At 38.8% G+C, this 10,929-nt stretch overlaps 1 long non-coding RNA gene across 1 annotated transcript; it reads right to left on the reverse strand.

The window, feature by feature from the left end:
• Positions 1-10,098: 10,098 nt before the first annotated feature.
• On the reverse strand, positions 10,099-10,895 carry LOC131681338 (uncharacterized). Its single transcript, XR_009303898.1, has 3 exons — positions 10,833-10,895; positions 10,452-10,746; positions 10,099-10,385 (listed from the first exon to the last, which is right to left on the reverse strand). It is a non-coding gene; the product is annotated as an uncharacterized LOC131681338 (long non-coding RNA).
• Positions 10,896-10,929: the final 34 nt, after the last annotated feature.

Raw genomic sequence — 10,929 nt, forward strand, 5'->3', positions numbered from 1 at the left:
TGTTCTGTATATTGGTTGTATCTAGAATTTACTTCAGAGTCCCATCCTCCAGGATTTTTTGTGCTTGGGTTAATAAAAATCGAAAAAAAAACATCATTTTGATTGACTCCTGAGATCACTCCACATATAAATGGCCTTGACTAGCTGCATCAGGACACGTTGCCAGGATCATAAGGATCTGTTCTGTATATTGGTTGTATCTAGAATTTATTTCAGAGTCACATCCTTCAGGATTTTTTGTGCTTGGGTTAATAAAAATCGAAAAAAAATCATTTTGATTGACTCCTGAGGTCACTCCACATATAAATGGCCTTGACTAGCTGCGTCAGGACACGTTGCCAGGATCATAAGGATGTGTTCTGTATATTGGTTGTATCTAGAATTTACTTCAGAGTCCCATCCTTCAGGATTTTTTGTGCTTGGGTTAATAAAAATCGAAAAAAAATCATTTTGATTGACTCCTGAGGTCACTCCACATATAAATGGCCTTGACTAGCTGCATCAGGACACGTTGCCAGGATCATAAGGATGTGTTCTGTATATTGGTTGTATCTAGAATTTACTTCAGAGTCCCATCCTCCAGGATTTTTTGTGCTTGGGTTAATAAAAATCGAAAAAAAATCATTTTGATTGACTCCTGAGGTCACTCCACATATAAATGGCCTTGACTAGCTGCATCAGGACACGTTGCCAGGATCAAAAGGATGTGTTCTGTATATTGGTTGTATCTAGAATTTATTTCAGAGTCCCATCCTCCAGGATTTTTTGTGCTTGGGTTAATAAAAATCGAAAAAAATCATTTTGATTGACTCCTGAGGTCACTCCACATATAAATGGCCTTGACTAGCTGCGTCAGGACACGTTGCCAGGATCATAAGGATGTGTTCTGTATATTGGTTGTATCTAGAATTTACTTCAGAGTCCCATCCTCCAGGATTTTTTGTGCTTGGGTTAATAAAAATCGAAAAAAATCATTTTGATTGACTCCTGAGGTCACTCCACATATAAATGGCCTTGACTAGCTGCGTCAGGACACGTTGCCAGGATCATAAGGATGTGTTCTGTATATTGGTTGTATCTAGAATTTACTTCAGAGTCCCATCCTCCAGGATTTTTTGTGCTTGGGTTAATAAAAATCGAAAAAAAACATCATTTTGATTGACTCCTGAGATCACTCCACATATAAATGGCCTTGACTAGCTGCATCAGGACACGTTGCCAGGATCATAAGGATCTGTTCTGTATATTGGTTGTATCTAGAATTTATTTCAGAGTCACATCCTCCAGGATTTTTTGTGCTTGGGTTAATAAAAATCGAAAAAAAATCATTTTGATTGACTCCTGAGGTCACTCCACATATAAATGGCCTTGACTAGCTATATAAGGACTCGTTGGCAGGATCATAAGGATGTGTTCTGTATATTGGTTGTATCTAGAATTTACTTCAGGGTCCCATCCTCCAGGATTTTTTGTGCTTGGGTTAATAAAAATCGAAAAAAAATCATTTTGATTGACTCCTGAGGTCACTCCACATATAAATGGCCTTGACTAGCTGCGTCAGGACACGTTGCCAGGATCATAAGGATGTGTTCTGTATATTGGTTAGATCTAGAATTTACTTCAGGGTCCCATCCTCCAGGATTTTTTGTGCTTGGGTTAATAAAAATCGAAAAAAAATCATTTTGATTGACTCCTGAGGTCACTCCACATATAAATGGCCTTGACTAGCTATATAAGGACTCGTTTGCAGGATTATAAGGATCTGTTCTGTATATTGGTTGTATCTAGAATTTATTTCAGAGTCCCATCCTCCAGGATTTTTTGTGCTTGGGTTAATAAAAATCGAAAAAAATCATTTAGATTGACTCCTGAGGTCACTCCAAATATAAATGGCCTTGACTAGCTGCGTCAGGACACGTTGCCAGGATCATAAGGATATGTTCTGTATATTGGTTGTATCTAGAATTTACTTCAGAGCCCTATCCTCCAGGATTTTTTATGGTTGGGTCGAATCAAATCGAGGTAAAATCACACCAATTCTGTTTTAGTCATAATTCATAATACTGGAGTCACATTTCAAATTTAAATCGAAACGACTTCTCCATATCAGCATTTTTATACAAAAAACGGTTTGTTCCGAGCTACGCAATGTCAGAAATAGATACAACGCCTATAGTTGGGTAGAAGTGATGTCCCTTGGTGGATGGGCCTTGGTGGATAACTAATCGTACTAAAAATTTAGAACAATTTTGCTTGGAGGATGAAACTTGGTGGATAACAAAACCGATCTCCAATTTCCATCTGCCATTCTTCTCGTTCTCACTCCTGTGCCAAAGACCAACATATTTTTTGAAAGCATGTAGCAGGCTCGCGCAGTTGCATACCGAATGAAATCTGTCTATTTGTGTGGTGCGAGTTTAATGAAAACTCGAAAGATGGTATTCTAATCGCCAAAATGATGTTGCTGATGATTTGTCGTGTAATTTGACAGTGGGACAGGGTTGCCAAAATTAAATCTGTTTTTTTGTCCTAAAAAATCTTTTCATCTGTATTTACTCTTTGAAAAATCTGTGTCGATATCGAATCAGTTCTCGACAAACATATGATTACGGCCTAAAAGCCAACTGTCAAAATCCACTTTGAATGGAAATTCCGGACAAACCGTTACGCACCAATCACAGATGTTTATAGTAACCGAAAGAGAAAAGTTTTCTCTTTCATAAAGTGTTGTGAACTGTGTTTGGCTGGTAACGGTTTGTCTGGAATTTCCATTCAAAGTGGATTTTGACAGTTGGCTTTTAGGCCGTAATCATATGTTTGTCGAGAGTTGAGTCCTTGAGAGAGCGAACCATTTCAAAAGTTGACGTATGGATAGTTATTTAGAATTGACAGCTGTAATGACCACAAGTTGGTAGAGGTGTGAACATTAGTCGATATTATAAAATTAGTTTTTTTTTCTTATTACATTAAGTATGACAGTCATAGCCTCGAAAAGTAAACATTCACATCATGAAATAACCCAAACAAATCTTCACACAACACGTTATCGTTTCCATATTTATCCCTTAATTTTGTATTGAAAAATATTGACAACCTCAATTAGGTACAGAAAATGTTTCCACCTTTTTATTCTGCATCATGGGAAAAACTTTAACCATCGAGCTGTCAAATTTAACTATCGCTCTGTCAATTTTAACCATGCTCCAGAGTTTATTTTGCAAATAACTTTTGAAGTGTCAGATTTTAACTAAAAGTTAAAAAATTCACCAAATGGTTCACAGCCTAAGTCGACCAATGTAGCTGTCTAATTTTCGGACAAAAAATTGAGAATTCACAAAGTCACAGAGCATTACAATTAACGTTTCTGGAAGTAGACTTCAGCCAGGCGTTTGCTGGGTGCTAACCTGAGTGCATTACAAACCTTTCAGAATGAGCGACCACTCGCAAAAGTGAAAATATATTTTAATTAGGCTGTGCACGCAGACGAAGTCGACATAAATGACTTTTACTGTGAGCCGTGTTTACCAATACTGCCATTAAATTGTGAAGCAATGTTTGTAAACACGGCTCACAGTAAAAGTCATTTTTAAGTCGATTTCATCGGCGTGCACAGCCAAATATAGAGGGCTAAGCTGAGAGAGACACAGAGGAAGTATTACTGAAACTAAAAAAATATTTCTAAAATAGGTTTTGTAACATCACTTCTCAAAAATCTGTATATCTGTACTTACACGCAAAAATCTGTATACCTGCACATACAGATTCTTGGTCTGAAACTGGCTGAAAATCTGTATAAATATTGCTTGTGGCGCTAAAAACTGGATTCTAACCGCACTGCGCACTTACTATTCTTCTATTAAATTCTTCTTATAGACTGGTTAGTTGGACAGGTCTGTCTATGAAAGTACTATCTCTATCACGTGAAATACATGTGTTTTGGCAGCTCGCAGTTTTCAGTAGCAGTTTGATCACTCGCACTTTGAAAGTGCGGAGTCCAGGTTGGTGGGAAGTGCGTAATACAGATTATTCTGTATTTTTGGTAACCCTGCAGTGAGATATCTTATCCTTATCGTCTTTGGGTTTATGCTCGGTTTGATCGGTGTATCGAATTTTCGACAAATTCGATGACACCTATTTTTGTTTATGTTTTCCGATCATTGGAGTTAAACCAATTTGGTTTCACGTCGAAAGGATCTTGTAAACTACTTTTAGAATAAATGAAAACTCCTTTCGTTGAAAAAAAAGATGGCGAATTTTTAAGAGCACACGTGTTGTTAAAAGCTCCGTGAAAACTAACTTTTTACACGCTACAAAAACTATTATTCGTACGAATTATTAATCAGACGCAACAAGTGTTAGTGAAAGTTCATTAATATAAAACAATACTCAGATAAATAACCCAATAATTTCATAAAAAATCAGAGAAAAATCAATTACATAACCTTAAAAATAAGTTTTTATATTAAACTACTATAACTTATATTAAACTACGATAATTGACATAGGATAATGGGCAAGCAAACACAGATCTTGACACGGAATCGATACCCGAAAAAATCTCAATCAACAGTAGCAAACACGGCGACAGGAAAACCTAATCTTGGAACGAAGCAACCCTCGAAAAAAAGCTCATCCCAACCGACCATACAATCGAAGACAACTGCGATTGATAACCCTACAGAACCACCGCAATCCTCTGCAGTAGTTTTCCTAGAGCCGGCCGATTTAGAAACTAAAAGCTTCAAACACCCGGTAGAGATTGCACGGATCCTGACAAATAAGGGAGTGAAAGGTTTCACAGATATCACCAAAACAGGAAGATGCAGATTCAAGGTACTATTCAGCTCCGCGAAAGAAGCTAGCAAGATAGCCAAAGTCAACTTGGAAGAAGAGGGACTGCAGACCTTCTCCCCAAATATCTCCAGGAACACGGTATGCTTGGCGAAAGGGATTCCCAAAGAATTCGGTGAAGACGAGCTTCGAGACAACCTACAATCACCAACTTACGAAATACTGACAGTAGAAAGAGTTAAGAGAAAAGGAAAACGACCAGACGAACTGATCGAAACAGAAAACATTAAAATAACTTTTAGAGGTACAAATATCCCGCAACACACAATACTATACGGGGTTCGATTCCCGGTAGAACTATATATTTTCCCTATTAAACAGTGCAATAACTGTTGGTTGTACGGTCATAAAGCCAGCAATTGCCGGAAGAGCACCAAATGTAACAACTGCGGACGCGCCCACCCAGAAGGTCAAACGTACAATAGCTGCACTGACAGAATAAAGTGCATGAACTGTGGTGGTGAACACCCTTCCAACGATAAGGATTGCCCCGAAAGAAATCGACAACGCAAAATCAACGAGTACAAGCAAAGGAATAAGACGACATTCACAGACGCTAAGGAAAAATACCCGAAACTCTTCAACCAGTTTCAACTACTAGACTCGTTGGACGAGTTTCCCAATCTAGAGGTTCCAGAATCCCCGCCACTTGACAAGAGGCAGTCTCGTAGAAACCAAAACAAGAGCACGTAACGAGAGAAACACAGTAAGAACTCTCATCTGAACTACAAACAAAAACAGGATTATAGGACAACCAAAGCGGAACATAGCACAACACCCGCGAACCCTCACAAGACATCGCATCTAGAGCGAATTTTAGCAAGTCTGGAGAGCCTGACCCGAAACCTAAGCACGATTGGGGAAATAATCAAACTTCAACACGGTATAGCAGAAGAGCTTCGGCAACAAAACGAAGATTTATCCCTCGAAGGACTAGTCATCAAAATAAGTACAGTCCTCAGCGAAATTATAGCGGATTTTGGAGAAAAAGCCATTTCAGAAACAACAGACAACGAGAATAGCAGAAACATCGATGATGTATAAGCGAATCAAACTAATGCAGACCAATATTCAGTCCATAAGACCAACAGAGAAAAGAGAAGAACTAACATTTTACCTCAACTCCGAGGACATTAAAATAGCATCTCTTCAAGAAATTTGGCTAAAGGAAAAGGAAGCCATCAGTATCAAAGGCTACAAACTCATTAGCAAGAGAAGACCCGAGAGATACGGAGGCGTAGCGATACTGATAAAAGAGGAGTTAGACTTCGAGGAAATCACTATACGACCACTATACCCCATCGAGTTAGTCGGCATCAGAATTCTAAATCTAAAGGAGCCACTACTGGTGATCTCCATTTATATCCCACCAGACGCCAATCTCACCAGACAAGCAGAAACAAAACTAATCGAACTTTTTGATATCATAGAAAAATTTTCAGAAGACCTCATTGTAGCGGGCGACTTTAACGCGCACCATCCGATGTGGGATAACACCAGAAAATCGTGCACAAAAGGCTAAGCCATAGCCAACGCGCTAGCCGAAACCAACCTAATAGTCATGAACGATGGAACAAAGACTACGGTACCACGTATTGACAGCAACGCATCAGCCATAGACTTAACCCTCGCTTCAAGCAATATAGCCAGCAAATCGATTTGGGAAGTAGTAGAACACTCATTCGGAGGCTCACACTGGACGATCAGCATGGAGGTGCAATTAGACATGCCTACAGCAACAGTGACCACAAAAAAGGTAAATGCAATGAAAGCTACCAGAGAAATCAACCAGATTAACCCCCAATTCATATACGATGTACAAGAATTGCAAAACATTTTCGAGGAAGCCATTGAAAACAACAGCTATGTAGTCAAAAACAAAAAGGCAAACTTCTTGAAACGCTGGTGGAACGATGAAATCCAGAAGGCTTACGACCACAAACGCATGAGAGCACACAACAGAGAGAAAAGTTTAACAAGTCAACTGCTTTATCGAAAAGCCGACGCAGTACTGAAAAAGCTGATAAGATCAGAGAAACGGAAATACGTACATGAACTCCGAGCGAAAATTGATAAAGACACCCCACCGCAACAATTATGGAACATTATTAGAGGAATAGACAGTTCTCTAACAGGCCAAAAGAAAACATCCCAGCATGTGGTATCGAATGAAATCGCAGAAGGATTCCTCAAAACAACTTACGGCGATCATAACAACAGGAAACCCAGGGAATGGTCGGGCAGACGAGCCATCGAAAACAGGTATGACGCACCCATATCTACCGAAGAATTTAATAACATCATCTTCAAAAGGAAAGACCATTCGGCACCAGGTATAGACCAGATTTCCTTCCGTATGCTGAAAAACATAAGAACGGATATCCTAATAGAGATCTACGCAAAACTAAACACGGCATGGTTAAACAAGAATATCTTAGACAGATGGAAAGAAGTGAAAATCATTCTGATTCAAAAGCCTAATTGCCCATCTGCGGCTATCGAAGGCAAAAGAGGGATAGCACTCCTGAATGTATTTTTGAAATCAATTAATGGAGTGATCAAAGATCGCCTCAACAAATTTGTAGAAGAAAACAACATACTCCCGGAACTCTCCTTTGGTTTTCGAAAAAACCATTCAGCAATCGGTTGCATAAATTATGTGGTAAACCTGGTTAAGGAAGCAAAGAAGGAAAAAAAGGAATGCATAGCCATCTTCATCGACATCAGCAAGGCCTTCGACACAGTGGATATAGAAAAACTTATGCAGACTATGACCGAAAAAGAAATACCTGAAGGTATAGCGCACTGGATTCACGAATACCTACTAAATAGAAAAATGACAATCCAAACTCCGAACGGGACTGTCTCGAGAGTGGTGAACCAAGGCCTACCGCAAGGATGCCCCCTTTCACCGGTACTTTTTAATATTTACACAGCGAACATACACAGACACAATATTGACGAAGCATACCTAACACAATTCGCCGACGACTTCACGGTGGTGGTCACAGGCGAAGGATTCGAAGCGCAGAACAAAGCTAATCGGGTTATGGAATACCTACACACAGAACTTGAGAAGCTCAACCTGATTATCAATCCACACAAATGCGCAGCAATCAATTTTGGAAGGATAGGAGATCAGAAAATAAAGATAAAACTAAAAAACCATCCGATAGAGGTAGTGAATGTTCACAAATGTCTAGGGTATGTATTGGACAAGTCACTCAAACATAGAAAGCACATCGAACACATCGTCGAAAAAGCAGAGAAAAGTCTCAACATAATAAAAATGATATCCACAAAAAAGAGTCCAGCAAATCCGGAAACAGTAATTAAAATCGGCAACGCGCTAATTAAATCGAAGCTGGATTATGGGGCGCCCATATATGGCAAAGCAGCAAACAGTCACATCCAAAAAATAGAAGTCGCCCACAACGCATACATACGAACAAGCATGCGATACCTGAAAACCACGCCGATCAACGTTTTACTAGCCGAAAGCGGCGAAATGCCGATGTCCACCAGAATAGAGCTGCTAACATTAAGAGAGGCGATCAACGCAAAATATTACAGAGACCCCAACAGCAAGTTCATCGGTGCAGCGCTGGCAAGCGGACAAGGTAACGGTGCCTATCTTTCAGAAGTCGCCATCAGGCACACCGACGTGCTTCACCACATCAGGTGTCGAAGCAAGACCATACATGAAGACATAAACCAGTGGTCCAACACAAGAGCAGGAATAGGGTCGGAAATAGAACAAGGAATCCCAAGGAAAGATAAACTAGACAAACACATATTAAAAGCAAAAACACTAGAAATGATTGACACGAAGTACAAACAGTTTAAAAAAATTTGCACAGACGCTTCGAAAACCACAGAAGGAACAGCCATTGCGGTAGTTGACCTGGAAGCAAACATACAGATATCTAAAAAAATCAGTGCGAACTTCAGCATCACAAATGCTGAGCTACTAGCAATACGAGAGGCAATGCAATATATTGAAACGAAGGGATACAATATGGTAGTAATACTCACCGAAGCAAAAAGTGCCTGCGAAGCATTAAAAAACTCAGATAAATCACTAACAAACTATCTAGTACATGAAATCAACATGCTCAGACAGCAAATTCTAGGGAAGCAGCTCATAATCCAATGGGTCCCCAGCCATGTAGGGATCGTCGGCAATGAACTAGCCGATCGTGCTGCCGTGGAGGCAACAAAAGGATCACAAAACTGCTTCGAGGTATTGTCCCTAGGAGACACTCTGAAACTCGCTAAAAATGAGTTGTGGGAAAGCTGGGAAAGATTATATGCAGAACAATCAGCTAGTAAAGGAGCTTACCATTACCAATTCGCCAAGAAACCTGGAAACTCCATCTGGTGTAAGGACACAGTATTATCCACCCTCGAAAAGAATACGATCTCCAGAATTAGAAGCGGACACTGTATGACGAAGGACAGGCTGTTCAGCTGGAAATGGGAGGACAGCGAAAATTGCGACGAGAAAGAAAACATCGATCACATCCTATACCACTGCATTAAATACAACAACGCGAGATTAAAATACGATATTCTTCAAAACGAAAAACCGCTTCAAGAAATACTAAAAAACAACGACGACCACGAGCTAAAAACGATCAGTAAATTCCTCCAGGAATGCAAAATACACATTTAAGCCAACACAACGTTAAAAAACAAACGTAAAATCGAAAACACCGAGAAGGGCGAGATACACTAAGAAAAATAGTATAGTAACAGTTACCATATGAGGACGTAAATTCGACTTTGCGGGTATAGTGATTATTAGCCGACTACAGCATTAGGTGACTTTAACTATATACATGCTCAAGTGTACTATACAGGTGATCTGTACGATAATAGTAATATAGAACACTCCATTGTAAGTATAACGAATAACCAATATGCATAGTAATATTTACCTGGAAATGTTTGTAAAAACAAAACCAGAGTTGAACCATCGTAGTAAAATTGAACTTGACATTGTTTGAGTCACCATTGTATGCGGGGTGCTTGAAATTACAATAAATATAGTCATTCTAACCTGGGACTGTTTGTAATAACTAAAATATCGTGGTTTTGACATGTGTTGACTGGTTATTTTAAAATGGACCATCTGGTTGAATTGAAAATGACGCTGCCTAAAATAACCAGAGATCCGAAGGATTTTATAATTTGAGCGAATTTCGGAAAATTTATGAATTTAATATCTTTCGACCATTTCCTTTTCATTATCTTGATATATTTTCTCTTAACTTAATGATACAATATTTGAATTGTTACCTGATCAATTACATGTTGCCTATTTAATGAATGTGTATATGAGGGTCAGCGTTTTGTTCTGCCTTGTGAGTCGCAGGTTTTAGTCCACTACCACTCACTTCGAATAAAGCTAAATGGTCCATCCAAGTACCAACTATTTATTACCGATCAAGTATTGAGGGTCCTCCAGTAAATCAGAAATTATGACCCTCAGCTTCATTTTTCTCGGCCACAACCCTAAATCCACAGAACATCTAAACAAAAAACATTTTGAAACATCCCGATTTCTCTATAAAAAGGATTCTGAAGTATTTACTTACCTGATGCAATATTGATCCAATTAGTTCGTGAAAAATCTAATAATAACCACACTGCGCACGTATGTCACGCATGAATCTTTTCGCTGTAATGGCGGCGTCATGTAGAAATACGAAAATGAAAACGCAAATATTGACAAGATGCATAGTCAGTAGTACTACATAGCATAGTGGGCTGAAAAACACTATATGCCAATGGTATTTCCGACAAGAGTCACGTTCACATGAACAATGTATTTAGTTATTATAACATTTGCATTCCCATAAGTATTATATAATTTGTCTTCGTGACTTATTACTATATTGTAAAGAGAACAATCAAACGAAAAGTAATCAAGACATTAATACTGGTTACATCTAGCATTTTCGTATTTTCATTTTTACTTTTACATAGTCACCACAATAAAAATTGTCCTCTCAAAACTGACATTGAAATAGTCTGAATTATCATACAAGGTGATTTATACTATTCCCTTGTTAT

This window comes from Topomyia yanbarensis, chromosome 2 (assembly GCF_030247195.1).
Source record: "Topomyia yanbarensis strain Yona2022 chromosome 2, ASM3024719v1, whole genome shotgun sequence".
In the NCBI taxonomy this organism is placed as follows: Eukaryota; Metazoa; Arthropoda; class Insecta; order Diptera; family Culicidae; genus Topomyia; species Topomyia yanbarensis.